General features: G+C 32.6%; 1 protein-coding gene and 2 non-coding genes across 3 annotated transcripts in view; 2 read left to right on the forward strand and 1 right to left on the reverse strand.

Moving 5' to 3' along the window:
- LOC147064519 (guanylate cyclase 32E) overlaps positions 1-17,106 on the forward strand; it is a 264,366-nt gene that overhangs the window by 149,404 nt on the left and 97,856 nt on the right. The window lies entirely within an intron of this gene.
- TRNAG-GCC (transfer RNA glycine (anticodon GCC)) lies at positions 564-634 on the forward strand. Its single transcript has one exon. It is a non-coding gene; the product is annotated as a tRNA-Gly (tRNA).
- Positions 691-761, reverse strand: TRNAG-GCC (transfer RNA glycine (anticodon GCC)). Its single transcript has one exon. It is a non-coding gene; the product is annotated as a tRNA-Gly (tRNA).

The following is a 17,106-nucleotide window of genomic DNA, read 5'->3' on the forward strand; positions in this document are numbered from 1 at the left end:
AGCTGAAGTCATATGCTTGATTAACACCACATAACATATTATTTATAAGATAGAAATGCAAAATCAGTCCCCATAGAGCAAGATTTTGAAACCGAATTTTGATTATGGCTTAATGACAGTCAGGTCATGTTACCAAAATTCAATACTTATTTCGGTTACATAACCATTTAAAATAATAATATATTCATTTACACGTCTTTAAGTTAATTCTATACTTATTCACCCTTGAGAATTAAACATTGTTACTACTACGCCCAGAAGGAGCACTTTCCATTTTTTCTGTGTTCCCTGATTAGCACTGAACTACTGAATTAGGTGATTATTTAATTTGAGTTCCAAAACTATTAATTAATACGATTGTGCATTTAATATTATAATTTATGAGCTCGTTATCCAAATGTTTTAGTATCCTGCAATGATGTTAAAATAATATGTATATACCTAGGTACTTACGAACGTTCACTTAGATTGATCGTGCCTTCCTTTCACTGAATGAGGCTTGCTTGTAACGCTTCTAATATTTGAAAATCTTGCAAATCTAATGACTTAAAGTTTGATTACTAGCATCGGTGGTTCAATGGTAGAATGCTCGCCTGCCACGCGGGCGATCCGGGTTCGATTCCCGGCCGATGCATTTTATAGACATTTTAAAAAAAAAAATATTTTTTTTTTTCATCAATTGCAACAAAATGCATCGGCCGGGAATCGAACCCGGATCGCCCGCGTGGCAGGCGAGCATTCTACCATTGAACCACCGATGCTTATATCAGTTTTTTAATAAAATATTAGTAAAAAAAAATCCAACGAAAAACACCTGTTGCACAAAATCAATAATACAAACACCTGAACCATTATTAACTACAAAAATAATACAGACAGACAAAATAAAATGCCATTTACATATTTTATTTTAAAATGCTACTCGTAAATCCACCTTACCATTAAAAATGCAATGTTTATGTTTAAAATTCTTTTTACTAATTAATATACCAAAGGATTTCAAATATTATTTTTAAAGAATGAAAATTCATAAAGTAGTATCCCTAATCAAGTTGACAATATTTTATAATTGGCAACACAGCTTAACTCGCTTAGTGAATTTCAGAAATCACAAGAAAATTCAGTTGTTCCCGTTTGTTTATATTCCAGACGGAAGCTACGATAGTTTTGGTTAAAACACATTTAAATAATTTTGGAATTATAAAGTACCTACGCTATTTTTTATTAAATCGATAACTTTTTAAAACGTTATAGTGACTATTGAGTTTATATTATATTATGTTGGTATATAGCATTTACAAAATAATTATAAGCGTATATTTCAATAAAATTGGGAAAATGCATATAATATTAGAAAAATGAATCTTAAGAGGATTAAAATCACAGAACAGATTATTCAATAAAATTCCGATACATAGATTATCATACATGACATTTTGACGCAGAGTTTTGAATGTGTAAGTGTCTTACAAAAATGATCCACACATTATAGACGTGAAATGGTGTGTGTTGCAACCTTCAAATATACAAATATTAAATGAGCGTCAGTGCATATTTCGAGAGCAGTTTTCAGAACAAAAGACAAGCGTATTCTTGACACGTGTTTAAGTTTATGCCATATTCTTTCACAATCGACATCAGTTCCCTGTTACTCCACAACCGTTAGGTATTTCTGTTCCCATTATTTCTGAGTTCCCTGATTAAAATACTATACATAGGTTGCCGTTTATATTTCGGGAATTGGCAACACTGGTGTTGCTAGGTGCAATTTGACTTCTGTATTTTGAATTTTGACATTTTTAACGGCAAAAATACTTAGAACGTTTTAACAAACAGACGCTTTTTATTTTTTTTTAATTCATTTGAAAAATTTATCTCGGCCAAAAATGGAATTAACTCGTGAAAATTTTCGTGCGATTATTTTTTACAACTTTCGACGTGGATTATCGTGGGAACAGTGCATTACTAGTGGTTTATATGGTGACGAAGCACCATCAAAAGCTACGGTATATCACTGGTTCAAAGAATTTTATCGTGGTCTTCGTTTGCTCACAGACGAACCGCGTGAAGGTCGTCCAAAATCGGTTGTTTCTTCAGAAAACATCGATGCTGTGCGTGAACTGGCAATGCAAGATCGTCATGTGACGTACTGTGAGATTGAGGCATCTCTGGGCATTAATAACACCAGCGTGTATACGATCTTGCATGAACATTTAGGCGTGAAGAAGCTATGTTCGCGATCGATCCCGCATAATTTGACAATCGCACAAAAAAGGCGCGTGTCGATTAATGCAATGAAATGATCAAAAAAATACAATCGAGGTGCTTCAAAAACGTTTATAAGATTGTTACAGGTGACGAATCTTGGATCTATACGTATGAGCCCGAAAGTAAACAGCAGTCGACCGTATGGGTCTTCCAAAATGAGCTTAAACCAACAAAAGTTGCTCGCGCTCAAGCACTTCGAAGCAAATGGTCGCCTGTTGTTTTCGGAAAAATGGACCATGCCGCAACTGTGCCTTTAGAAAATCGTAGAACTGTCAATTCTGAATGGTACAGAACCATTTGTTTGCCAGAAGTTTTTGGTGAAATAAGGTAAAGCAACCGCCGGCGTCAAATCATCCTTCATCAAGACAATACGAACTCTCACACATCGGCTCAAACAAGCGCCTATTTGAGTACTCAAAACATCAAATTTATAACTCATCCGCCGTACAGCTCCTTGGCACCAAATGATTTCTTTTTATTCCCGACAGTCAAAGATAAATTGCGTGGTCAACAATTTTCTACACCAGAAGAGGTGGTTGATGCATTCAAAAACCATGTTTTGGAGTTACCTTATGTAAAGTGGCAAACTTGCTTTTCAGATTGGTTCAAACGCATGGAAAACTGTATAAATTATCGTGGAGAATATTTTGAAAAACAATAAAACTGTTTTCATTGATAAAAAAATCATTTTTGTTAGTTGTTCGCGAAATATAAATGGCTACCTTCGTATAAAAACATAAAAAGTCAACAAACGAATTTGTGGATTTAAAAAATGATCCAGTGAATATTTATTTTGGTAAAAAATGCAATAGATTAAAAATATGAGAAGGTATACAATGTATTATAATTTAAAAACGCAGGAATTTAATATAGATACCTAAATTATATTATCATTTTGTATAATATCATTATTCTTGTATGTATATGTGACACTAAATTACGTTACAGATTAAATAAATACTTATTGTATAAGATGATGATTATTAAATTGACGTTTTACGTAAAATATTTTTTTTTAATTTTGTAATTTTTTGATTATTATATCTACTTATTGCCTTTATACTCTCATATTGAAAGCATCTAATATTCCATGAAATATTTTTTATTTTTACGCGTAATTTGCAAGTGAAAAATATTTTCCTAATAAACCTTTCCCAATATCATCACTTTTCCAGGATTTCTAGGCTACTGTATTAGGGGGATGAACCATAAAGATACCTTCTGTGTAAGTCAGTATCTTTACTCGAGTTTTACGATCTTGCTATATACTTTTATTGATATAGATAGCGTTATTCATGTCGGCTCCATCAAAATCCGGCATACATAGAATCCATTTTGGTGTGAAATAAACAATTTTAATATTCTTAGAATATGGTGCACATTTTTCAAAAAAATATTTTTATATATTGGGGTGAGTTTTTACCTACTTACATAATATTATAATGTAATTGTTTCGAAAATATTTTTCTGAAAGTTACATTGATATAAATTATTTGAACTGCAATTTAATAAAATAATATACTTAAAAATAATGCTGACTACTCACACAATAAATTACCTACTCATTGAGTGAAATATAATATCTTTGATGCTGAGAGATGCAACTGACTGAAAATTGTTTGATGCCTTCGACAACAGCTTTCTGCCATTCTTTCGTGCAACTTGTAGGATTGCAATACCGGTATTTAATTATTTATCGATACCGAAATATCGGTTTCACAAATCCAAGATGGTATTTTCGGTATCAAAAAACCATACATGTTTATGTTTTTCGAAAATTTATTTAATGTTATTTTTTCATTACTTTAAGTACTATTTTGTATATAAATTGTATGCTGCCAAAACGCAAATATATTGACTTGGACTTATTATATTAATATTAAAACTTCTTCTTCTTGGTCGTGCACTCATGGCTGAGGATCGTGACCACATTTAAATTTCGCCATCCTTTGAGCAACCAAGATTTTCCATCCTTCTCGATCTTCTGCTTCTCTCAGGGCAGAATGGTCGCTTAGTCGCTCTATCGCGCAGACGCTCTTCCTCTGCTTCGCCTTCCCTGGAGGCTACCCAAAATTACCAGTCTCTCCAGGTTGTCCGGTCCGCGCCTGACAATATGTCCAAAAAACTGCAGAATTCTTCTCAGACATATCGTAAAATATTAAAACAAAATCCCTCAAATATACTTATAGAATTGTCGATGTATTAACATATTTCGAAAAAGAAAATATTTGTGTCAAATATTTACAATAATTATTATTTTATAACTATTGATCCAACGTTGGTAGTACATCCAACAAACAGTGAATTTGAGAGAAATTTTCATGTACCCGGACTTATAGTATTTGTAAAAATTAGCAGTTCTCAAAAAAATTATGATCTATATTCTATACATATTTATAAAGGTCAACACAATAAGGGTAGGTATGTTGTTATAAAATAGTGTTTTAAATAGATTTTAATTATCATATTTATTGATAGGTACTTCTTTCTTTATAATATGTTTTAACGAATACCGGTATTCAATAAAAAAAATATCTAAATACCGGTATTGATATATTTATTCGGTATGGCAATCCCTACCCGTGTTGTTCCTTAATCGGTGATTCAAATGAAACGGAAACCTTCCACGTTTTTTCATGACATGACTCTGCTAGTGGCCACTACCTTCTCCATCAGTTTATCGGAACGTCGGCGGACAGTATTACCAAAATATGAAGATATGCAAAAATAACCTTTTAAAAAAAACTTACCGATATGCGAAAGCAACATAGCAGTTACAAAGTAAAATTCTGAATTACATACCATCTACTACTTTCTTGTTTTCCCACTTTCTTCCTCGTCTAAACCCTTATGACAGAGGATCGTTATCATTCATGATACAATACTATTGAATTCTGGATGAGCTTTCTCCATCTTTTCTTTTCATATACCTACATCAATTATCTTTTTGAAGATTCGTTTAATACAGTATTTCAGTAATGATTAGTTCCTCCAGTATCAAGACATTGGTTCTATTTCTAACATGATATACTAGACAGCTATCACTCACACCATATTTCAAACACGTCTAGCATTTTTATGTCTTTATTCACCTAATACAAATATCCAGTTATATCTCTATATTAAATGCCACCCCTCTTTTTTTAGTCACAAATTATAAATACATTTCATATCTACTATATTATATTATTGCTTTTATTACACAATTCAGTAAAATTGGCAAATATACAAAATAACTACTGACGTGTAAGTTATTACCCTGGAACAATATTTTCAGCGCTGCCGATGAAAAAAAACTCATTTTTATGTAATTTGACATTGTATGTACATATTGCATATTCGCATTAAATTGTTTTATTATTATTTCCCGCCTTTTAGAATTTATCGCTTCTGGGTAGTGTATGACCTGTCTGCTTCCACGTGACATTATTGCAAATACCATGGGGACATCAGGGTTTGCAACTGCCTATATATAATATAATAATTATTATCTTTTTCTTCTCTAAGACATTGAGATATCTACATGTCTTAATTGTTTGAAAAAAAAGAGTTACTCGAGTGACCACACAAAATTATGAGACAACCATTTTTTAATTATTTTCTATTAGAGGTCTATCTTCTCTATTCATTTAAGAGTGTTAACATCATCTTTAGGTACCTATAATTAGTTAGATAACAATAACTTCCGATGTTATTTTTTATCTCCGTGAAATAGAGAAATTAAAACACCAATTTTGATAAGCTTACTATTTCTATGGTAATGACGGCGTTACATACACAATTCAGCTTCACCATTGAACGGACTCAATGCGATGGGTGAATAATAGCGCACCATTCCTTTTAAAAACTCTGTTAATATAATTTCATCTCTGTGGAAGCCCATTAACGTAGGAGTAGAAATTAGAGGTGAGTTGGAAATACTGTCACCAGTTTGTGTACACAAGTTTCGGATGAAACTACCCATACTTAGTATTTGTGGCCCAATAAACTTATTCCAAAAAACTTGTAATGATATCATCGCGAGTCGCTGATCTGTGCACTTGCCAGTTGGTAGACTTTCAACACTATTGACATTAAATGCGCACGAACGAAATAGCACTTGAATATATGTATATTTTAATTTATTAGTCTTCGTTCGAATGTATGAATAATATGTCATAAATTTTGTGTCGCAGAACAGTGGTGAGATGACGCACAGGCTTGGGCTTGTTATATACCGCTCAAAACATGTTAAAAATTTAAAAAAAATCACTGTTATTCATTTTTGTTAACAATAATATTGTAACTAAACAGAAAAACAACTCATAAATTTAAAATTTTATAATAAATGGGACTTTTCGATAAGCGGAGCTCGGCGTATTTTTAACGATTATATTGAAGCCAATACACAGTCTGAGTTCCCTGAGCCGATACGTATTTCAAAATACTAATAATATGGAGTTGGTTTTAGTTTCAGTTGAGTATGAAACTTTTGTCGCATACGCACGCCAAACGATCTATATAGTATTCCAAATACTAGTAAGGATTTTGGAACTAGTTTATAAACTAAGTATTTTTTTAAACTGGTAGTAAGTATACTTAGTCTTCAAAATCGACCAGTTTTCCCATTTCTAGTAGAAATGGTAATTTTCATTCTTATATAGATATATATATTTATGTACACGTCTTAATAAATGTATGTGCCTAGGCTCTAATGGCTCATAGACGAATTTTAATCATTTTTTAGATTTCAAATACATTAAGGCTATACCTCAGTTGAGGCATGGTCTAAAAAGATCGTGCCTAGGCAATGCGTGGATTGTGCAAATGACGCGTGCCGAACGAAATATATATCCAACATGCGTCCATTTAATATTCTGTTTATTGTTCTATTAGTAACAATAATAATATATTCATTGACATGTTTTCTTTTTCAAGTAAATGAGTAACTTTTATAGTCATCTTTACACAATTTAAGAATTAATGTCCCCGTCGCCATCACGAAACAAATTGACGTGTTCACAGCTTGACGTTCGCTCTCCGATTGCCAGCGAATCCAAAATTTCGTCGCACCTATAGTTGAAAATTATTTGCCGTTTCACTGAAGTATCGTCTTAATAATAAGGTATCAATTGAGAAATCGTCAACGAAAATAATATTCACTTAATAAAGTATTTTCTGAGAGGGTAAAAGTTTAAAAAGTAATAATCCGCAGGCCTTGCGTATTTTACATAACATTAAATAGTGCTCAAACTTTGGAAACTTTCTCAAAAGTAATTGTATTATTAGTCCTTTCATTCGTATAATATTTTAATACTTACTTACTCCATTTTCGCTTCGCATAAAAACGAGCGAAAAAAACTTGTGCGCCGTTTGATTTTAAATGATTACTTAAATAAGAATATTGCGGTAAATTTAACAGCGTGAAAGAAAATAAACGTCTTCTGTGACAAAGTTTCTTTGGCCGGTTTCGATTTAATTAAATCGCTGAAGGTATTCGTTTATGGACGCCCATAAAACAAAACGTGTAAGTAGGCGACGTGTGCTTGAGACATTTGGCCATATTGTTAGGTATACTTGACGTATTTGCAATTTTCCTTAAATATATTGAGCATGTTTTAGAAATCATCTTCTTAAAAGAAACATTCAGCTATTTGTTACATAAATAATCTTATTTTTTTTTAAATCGTAGAAAAAAAATAGAAACTTAAAAAACTACTAATTATCGCATCCATAATTTAAAAAAATGACGTGTAAACACTTATTATCGAGAAAATTGCAAAATTGATGCATGGATCAATAGAGTTTAGAAGCTTCTAAATTTTCACACGACAATTGGACTGTGAGATATCTGCGTTTGCGCAGTATAACGATAGTGACGAACCTTCCAGTAAAAAACGAAAAACACTACGCAGAGACTCGTTTTGAGGTTAACCGATTTTCACGACCTGTCAAATAGTACCATACGATGATAACATCGTGCCTCGCTTACTCTTGAATAATGCGATTGGTGAGATAGTCAGTACTTTTACGTGAAACAGTTATTATAATCGCGATAGTTTTAAATATACAATATTGGTGCAAGTAAATACATGCAAGTGTCATGAATAATATTGGTTGTGAAATTTAAGAGCATACTTCAGTGAAACGGCAAATAATTTTCAACGAAATTTTGGACTCGCTGGCAATCGGAGAGTGAAATTCGAGCTGTGGACACGTCGAATTGTTTCGTGATGGCGACGGGGGTATTAATTCTGAAATCGTGTAAAAATGACTAAAAAACGTTACCCATTTACTTGAAAAAGTAAACTTGTCAATGAATATATTATTATTGCTACTAATAGAATAATAAACACAACATTAAATGGACGCATGTTGAATTTTTATGACAAATTATGTTTTGTTCTGCAGGCGTCGTTTGCACAATCTTCGCGTCGCGTAGTCACTATCGTTTTAGACCGTGCCCCAGCTGAGCTATAGCTTGACTTGACTCTACGCTATATATAGTAAGCGTTCAAATATCTACAAATTCTACTTTTATCGTATTGCAGCTATAAATTTGTTTTTAAATACATAATATTAATATTATGCCAATCGGTATAAAAAAAATATTTATTGAGTATCATCATATTTTTTTTCATAATTAATTAATATCATCGAAAAATCCCATTTTTAGTTAAGACAAATGAAAATAAATATCAATTATTGCTCATATGCATATTATGTACCTCCACAGAGTCGAGATCTACCAACATACTTTTACGAGGATTGGTTGTAAGTCATATTCAAATTTTGTTAATTTTTACATATAGGTAGTGAACATTTCAAATTATTAATTTAAGATGTTCACAACATGACATTTAGAAGAAAAGAAATATTAAGAAAACAGTATTACATAATATATATTAAAAAAAAATAGATCAGTATTAAACAGTAGAAAAGTGTAAATACAAAAAAATATTAATTATATACAAGGAAGCAGGTTCACCCAATGAGCTAAGCAGACCGTATTGACTCCGTGCTCTAGGTCGAAGGTAAATTGATCAAAACAACATCATTGACGTATATCAGGCTCAGGTCTCCATCCGCATCCGTGGCTTCAGAGACGCATCTGCTAATATATATTTTTTTTAAATATATGGAATTAGTACGATTTTTTAATTATTTTTCTAACCTACGATAGACGACGATACAAAGAGAAAAATAAGAATAGCGTTAACCTAAACTCTCTAAAGAATCGACACACTTTAGGCTTGTAACGTGAGTACATATTGTGTAACAAAAAGAATATCCTAATATTATAGTAGGTAGGTACATAATGAAATATTTTCATTATGGGCAACTATTTTTTTCCAGCGCTTTATTCTATTATTCTTTATAATGGACGTTTTACAACGGGTCAATCAGACAAAATAACATACATTTATATAGTTTTGGGGATGTATTTATAAGAAAAGAAAACCGTATCATAATATTTTTTTAGTCTTATGATATCAACATGCAAGTTACATGTTACAAAATGAAAACCTAAGATTGTTGAGTTTTTGTTTTGCAAGAAAACGATAGATATTGTTTTGAAATTCAATTGACATACATAAATGGCTTTGTTTCACAATAGGTTTTGTTTTTCGATTTTAAACGAAACTTAAAATCAATATGATCTTGCGATATTACATTATAGTTAAGTAATGGTTTTACGCCAGTTATCGTGGCCGTTTACAATACATACAAAATTTGTGGCTTATATTTTTTATTTTAAATGCTTAATTAAGTTATGCTATATAGTAGGATGTCCAATTCCTACATATTCTTAATGCAACTAATTATATTCAGTACAGATAACCTAAAATCTCAATCTGTTTTCTCAATCTTTATTGCAACCGTTACATACTTGTATAAAACAGGACATCCGGTTGACACGCACTAAAACTGTATTTATTTGTCAGCGTATAAGCCGCGGTGCTACAAGCATCTAACATTTTGTTCATTATGACCCGAAACTGGGGCGGGCATAACTCAAAACGTTGCTGAAATAACTAACATCTCTCACCGTACCCCAAAAAGCTCATTCACAGAGACAGCCGAAAGTTTAACGTGTGTCCGCTCTGACGTGGGCAATAAATTTATTTAATTACCGGTAAATCTGAACGGACAGTGTTTACCGGCGCGATTGAATTAAAGAGACCGAACCCGCCCACTAGGCTGTTACGTCAACAGTCTTCAATTTCACCCTTTATCCAAAATCCAACTGACACAATCGCAGTCACCTACTCAATGTTAAGAATATAATATTCCAAAAAGAGATTAAGCCAATTTTTTACTGCCTGATAAAGAATGTTCGACGAAATAATCCTATATTATTTTAGGTATAATCCAGGAGTTCTGATGGAAAAAAATCAAACATAGTGAGAAACTTTTTTACAATATAACCTTCTTAAAATATTCATTTTAAAGCATATAATTAACATGGTAGGTACATTTTATTAATATTATTGTAATGATAAAATTTGATATTATTTCACCATCTTAGTTCATTTCCGCTCGTTAAGGCATTTATTATTTCAAATTCAAATTTATTTATTTACATAAATATAGTGAGTGAAGTTTATAAATTACAAAATCAATATGACGTTCACAACATGACATAAAAAAACATAGAAAAGGTGTTAAAAAACAACAATAAACATATATTCATTATAAAAATAATAAAGTGGACCTACGCCGAATGAACTAAGTACACCCTATTTTAAGTATTTATAAAAAAAACGTCCACCTAAACTCGTTCTCACGTGGATGGAATATATCATATAGGTACGAAGCGATTTGATTGAATATAATTACTGCTCTCCCTATTGGCATCACAACTGGCAGGTTAGACCTGCACCTCAAGAGCACAAACAACTGATACTCTCGATTTACAAGATAGTTGTCAGGGACACACATGTCAACACTACCAAGAATTACAAAGTTGCAAATTTTAAAAAGGATTTAGTCAAATATATATCTCTTTTTAGACTACAGTATGTAAGCATACCGAAGAGGTACTAACTTGTCTTCTTCTTCGGCTATATCCATCTCTTGGAGCCGGATCCGGAGCATATGGACACCACGCCGCGTCTCCAAGAATCCCTGTCGCTCGTCGGTCTTTTTGTTTCATTCCAGAATCCCATAGTTCCGCCGTATACACTCTATAGATAATATTTAGCGGCCTTCTAGGATGCCGGAATGCGGTCAGCTTGAAGAACAGGCGAGCCAGGTTGAGGTTCTTTTTTGTCATCCGCAGCACGTGGCCGAGCCAGGTCCAACGTCGCCTCTTCACTCTCAGCCTAATGAGAGGCTGCTTGGTGTGTTCTCTTATCTCCCAGTTGCTCCTTGTACCTATTTGTTCAATGGTCAAATCAATGTAATGGGTATAATACTCACAAAGTAATTCATATATTGTGATTATAATAAAAGGTTACAAATACCTATTTAATTTCTACATAATGGACGGTCAGCTTGACCCTCTTAAATCAAATTGTATTGTTATACTTACTTGGAATTATAGAAATATGAGTTTAATATTTATTCAGCATAAAGCATCTAGCCTGTGCAATACCTACTAGCATGGCCCCCACAAGAGGGGAGGCTGACAGGGCTCTAGCCTAGGGGCCCGGGCTCAGGTGGGGATCGGCGTGGCGAGTTAACCAGATAAGTGAGATATAGACATATCACAAATTTACTCTTATAGTAAAAAAGAGTCGCCTGCGGCGCTATTGTCCTTCAATAATATTTTTACGCAATTTATGTACAATGTTTAATTGTGTATGGATACTCGACAACTCCATAATAATTCAAATGGATGTAAGTATTAAAATATACAAAAAAACACTAAACATACACATTAATTTTACTGCGTACGCCATTTGGAAAACGCTACTGTAGAGCGTCATACTGCCTTTAAAGGAGAGATAGGTAGGGGGGCCGCAAAAATTCTAGCCTGGGGGCCCGCTTCATGATGAGGGGGCCATGCCTACTAGTGTCGCAACACAGTTGTTCACAACACAGCAGAACTTCATGAATCGATTAATAATTATTATCAATCGATAATGCGTTCTATAATTTCCTTGAGCAATATTATAATAATATGGCATTTATTTTGCAAAGCTTGAATGGGTTATCCCATTCACTGCGGACCTTTTAATTAATATTTAATTATCACATTTAAATAACATGCTAATTATATCTAATGGCCGTGGTACTGAATTGCAAATTATGATGGTAGTACTAGTTATTGATTATATTTGAATGCTTTACGCCTTACGGCAATAAATGAAGATTTTCTAATGCATATTTCGTTCAAATTATTATTATTTCAATATGCAAAAATTATTATTTTCTACAAACAGTTTACCATATTGCACTCGAAGTACGAGCAATAACTAACGCTACAATCGAAGTTTACATCTTCGTGTCATGGCCTTGTGGTAAAACACGTAATAGCATTTCTATTTTTATCAAATGCAGTGTTTAATATATTTGTACGACTGCTTCTGTGAATATCATTAAATTTAGCACTCGGTTACCACTATTGATTTAATATTTTTTTACTGGGATGAAAATGATTGTTAAATATAATTGTATTTTCATAAATTCTCACGATCTACAAAATATTAATACAGCGTATTATACAGTTAAAACTACCAGCCTAGGGCCTACATTGTTATTTTATAATTATTAATAATCCCATTAAAATAATTTTTTTCTGAAAATAAATTATTTATTTTGCAATAAAATATAAAATATTTATTTTAATATTGGAATTATCTAGAAAATAATGTCCAAAATTCCGCGTTTTTATATAATAAAAATTTGTATTCGTTTTTTTTTAGTATAGATAGGATACTTTTTTTAGTAGGTATTAAAGACTTCTTAATATAAACAAGGTTTAATAATGTGATATTATTTTGAACATATATAATTTGAAAACACATCAGAAACTTACCTACCAGAAGACATCTTTGAAAAAAAGTAAGTGCGACCTCGGGCGGGACTTTTTCTAGTAAGAATGTTATATTATCAAATCTTGTGAATTATTTGTTTAATAAAAACCATAGTTTATTAATATGCCAACTTAGAGGCATTCGAAAAATTTTCTGCGTCATATGGAGGATGGAATAATTCCGATCCCTTCTTTGATTCATCACTTTCAACTCCTGACTCCTTTGTTTCGGCAGAGTTGTACACGGGTACAGAGGACACTTCATTTCATTAAAGATAAATGACGGCAGAGCAAGTCAAGATTATTTTTATTTTCTAAAACTCTTTCTTTAAGCACCTAAGTGCATGGTTGCTACATCAGTCAAGTAGTAGTACAAGGAAGTTTGGCACTAAAATCTTTTCATTTTGACACGTTTATAGCGTCATGGAAGGCGGCTGTGCACAAACCGCGGCTACATATACATGGCGGGTGGAGATGGGGAAACTCAAATCATTGTTGAATAGACATCATTTTGAAAATCCCATCAACGCTATTAGAAAAATCTTTAGCAATAAAAGTGTATTCGAAACTGTATTAGACGTAAATAAAAATCAACAAGTAAAGACTTAATAAATTGTAACGAAAATATAATGAATTAGCAAAAAATCTTTTTCGTCAAAGATGTAATGCACTCGCTGCTTTTGGGTACTCTTGAAGTACCCAGGGAACTTTAGGAGGTATTTTATATTCTTGGGGAAACCTAATATATCAATAGTTTAATAATTGTTATTTTATTGGTTTATATAATAATTATAATCATGGCCCCCACATCCTGAAGCGGGCCCCAAGGCTATGATCTTTGTCGGCCCCCCTACCTATCGCCAAGATTAAAGGCAGTGTGACGCTCTACACTCTACAGTAGCGTTTTCTAAATGGCGTGTATGGTAAAATTTATTAATGGTAAAGTATTTTTAATAATTAATTTAAAATTACATCGCACATCACATAATAAAAAATATAACCATTGGAAAATAGTGACTTTTTTACTGTTAGAGAAAATTTGTAATGTGTGTTTATCTCACTTATTTAGTCGACTCACCACGCCGGGCCCCCAGGCTACAGCCTTATCAGCCCCCCTCCCTTGTGGGAGCCATGAATATAATGTACATATATCATTTAATTTTACACATTTTGTCACTTATTTTGTATTACTCTTTATCATTATTATTGTTTCTCTGTATAATTCTGAGTGTAATATAATCATGTAACTGTTTTTTTGCAATAATAAAATTTACACTTCAGCACAGAAGAAAAAATAACATATGTTTACATAGATACTATCATTTTAAATCATGGGCATTTAATATAATGTTCCTTTTTTGATCCTACACGACTACCTACATAGGTACACGTCATCCTTTATAAAACATAATTATTCAACAATATACCTAGTCTAAACATGTTTTCCATAAGAATAGTTTTGGAAAATATGGGACCATTTCGCGTTTTTATCAAAGTGAAATTTTAACATACAAGCCACTTGTAAAAAATGAATTTAGTTTGGAGACGTTCTCAATTTTAATATAAGGTACGCGTACATTACGGCGTTTATTGTATCAAAATAGAAACTACTGTGATAAATCCAGTACATCAACCTTTTTCTCGAAAACTTTCTTGTTTTTTGACATTTTTACGATCAAACAGCACTTCGTTTCACAAACTCTACTATCCCACTTTTAGTATATTGTATTTTTTGATAGGTATTCTATAAGGTATGAAAGTGATTGGAAAAAACTATATGATAGTTTTACAGCAACGTTTTTTTATCTTACGATTTTAGAACTGCTATCAGACCCGAAACAATAGAAGTTCTGAGAACAAACATCTCTAATGTGTACGTGTGTGTATGTTATAAGATGGAATATTATAAAATTATACCGCCTACTGCATTATATAATTTGGAGATAGTTTAAGTAGTAACACTCACTAAATTGACCCCCTTCGGGATTACGCTGGTGACTTCTGGTGGTCTTATAACAATGAACAATAGAGCTATTCCAATGGATCAAGGTTGCAATCATTAGCAGCAAAGATACGAAAGAAACAAACTTTTAGTGCTTTAAAAGCATTCATTCATTGTGTGTTTATATTTCTAATGTCTTTGTAGTTTTTTTTTTCATTTAACGTTGATTATAAATAATTTTCCTCTCATTTTAATTGTGACTTTATAATATTATCGGTGAAACGACATCAACTTTGATTTGAAAGATTGTTTTCAAATTCAATATTGTTCTTTAAATTATAATTTAACATAATCAATAAAAATATATGTATCCTTTTAAATATGTAGAGTTATTTACAGGAGACACAAAAATACTGGAAGTGCGTAAATCTTCTGGCCAAAATATGGGATAAACCATAATACTTATATTATTTTCAATATTTAAATCTGTATCATACCATGCATTAAAGTTTGTCACGTTAATGCAACGCGCATCTAATATTTGCTAATACTTGAAAACTTTCTGGAGCTTTATATTTCTAGCAATTAAAAGCTTCATATCATTAAATCAAGAACTACTGTCAAAGTCTTGGTCTAGGCTCTAAGGCGACTGGTCTTCGCATTTGACCACGTTTTTATTAGCTCCAGTATAATTTTTTTCTTGTTTGTCCAAGATTTGTACTGGACGATTGAAGGTTTTTAACTAACTTCTCGAATAGCTAGACATTTGAAACTTTTAGGATATATCAGAACACGACGACAATGCATTCTTTTAATACTTTTGGCCATTTTTAAGCAGAGTTGAATTCATTTTCTGTTAATTCTGTTTTGTATGGAAAGTTATTATTGTTGGTTGCTAAGGGGGTCCTAGCAACTAAATTATTGATATACGTGCGTTACTATGGAAATCAATATGAAATGTCAAAATGACATTTCAGTATTCTCTATTTATTCAGTATTTCTATCAAGTACAATAAAAAGTTTTTATTAATACATAGAAGTTTATATGATTTAACTTCTTCTTATTATGCCATCCCCTAGCGGAGGTCAGCCACCATCAAGGCGATCTTATCTTTGTCGTCTGCTACCCGGAACAGTTCAGTAGAGCTAGACTCGTACCAATCACGGAGGTTCTTAAGCCACGAAATGCGGCGCCGTCCTCTGCTACGCTTCCCATTGATCTTTCCTTGAATGACAAGTTGGGGAATGCTGTATTTTTGGTCTCTCATAATGTGGCCGAGGTACTGTAGTTTCCTGGTTTTGATACTACGTAGAACTTCTCGGTCCTTCCCCATTCGATTGAGAACTTCAACATTTGTCACCCGGTCAGTCCAAGGAATTTTGAGGATGCGTCTATACAGCCACATCTCGAAAGCTTCAAGTCTCCGTGACATCTCTTGGTTTAGCGTCCATACTTCCATACCATAGAAAAGAATTGAGAGAACATAACAACGTACCATACGCAGTCTTAGACCTAGGTTAAGATCTCGATTGCTAAGGAGGCGTCTCATTTTGAGAAAGGCACTCCTTGCAATCTCAATTCTAGTTTTTATTTCCTGAGACTGGTCCCATTTCTCATTAAACCATGTACCTTAATATTTATAATGGGTGGCACGTTCGATTGGTTCGCTGTTAATGACAAAATTTGTGTTGGTGTCTGGTGTCGCTATTTTTGATACTAGTAATAGTTTTGTTTTCTTGATGTTCATTTTTAAACCATGAGAATTACTGACCACATTAACCTTTTCTACCAGTTGATATAAACTCTTTAAACTATCAGCAATCAGCACAGTATCATCTTCATGTCATATATTGCTAATATGTTTGCCATTAACCATAATACCCACTGATTCACCTTGTAAGGCTTCTTTGAAAATAGCTTCTGAGTACATGTTAA

The sequence above is a fragment of the Rhyacophila brunnea genome, unplaced genomic scaffold, assembly GCF_057557595.1.
Source record: "Rhyacophila brunnea isolate RB1 unplaced genomic scaffold, BYU_Rbru_1.0 scaffold_7, whole genome shotgun sequence".
In the NCBI taxonomy this organism is placed as follows: domain Eukaryota; kingdom Metazoa; phylum Arthropoda; class Insecta; order Trichoptera; family Rhyacophilidae; genus Rhyacophila; species Rhyacophila brunnea.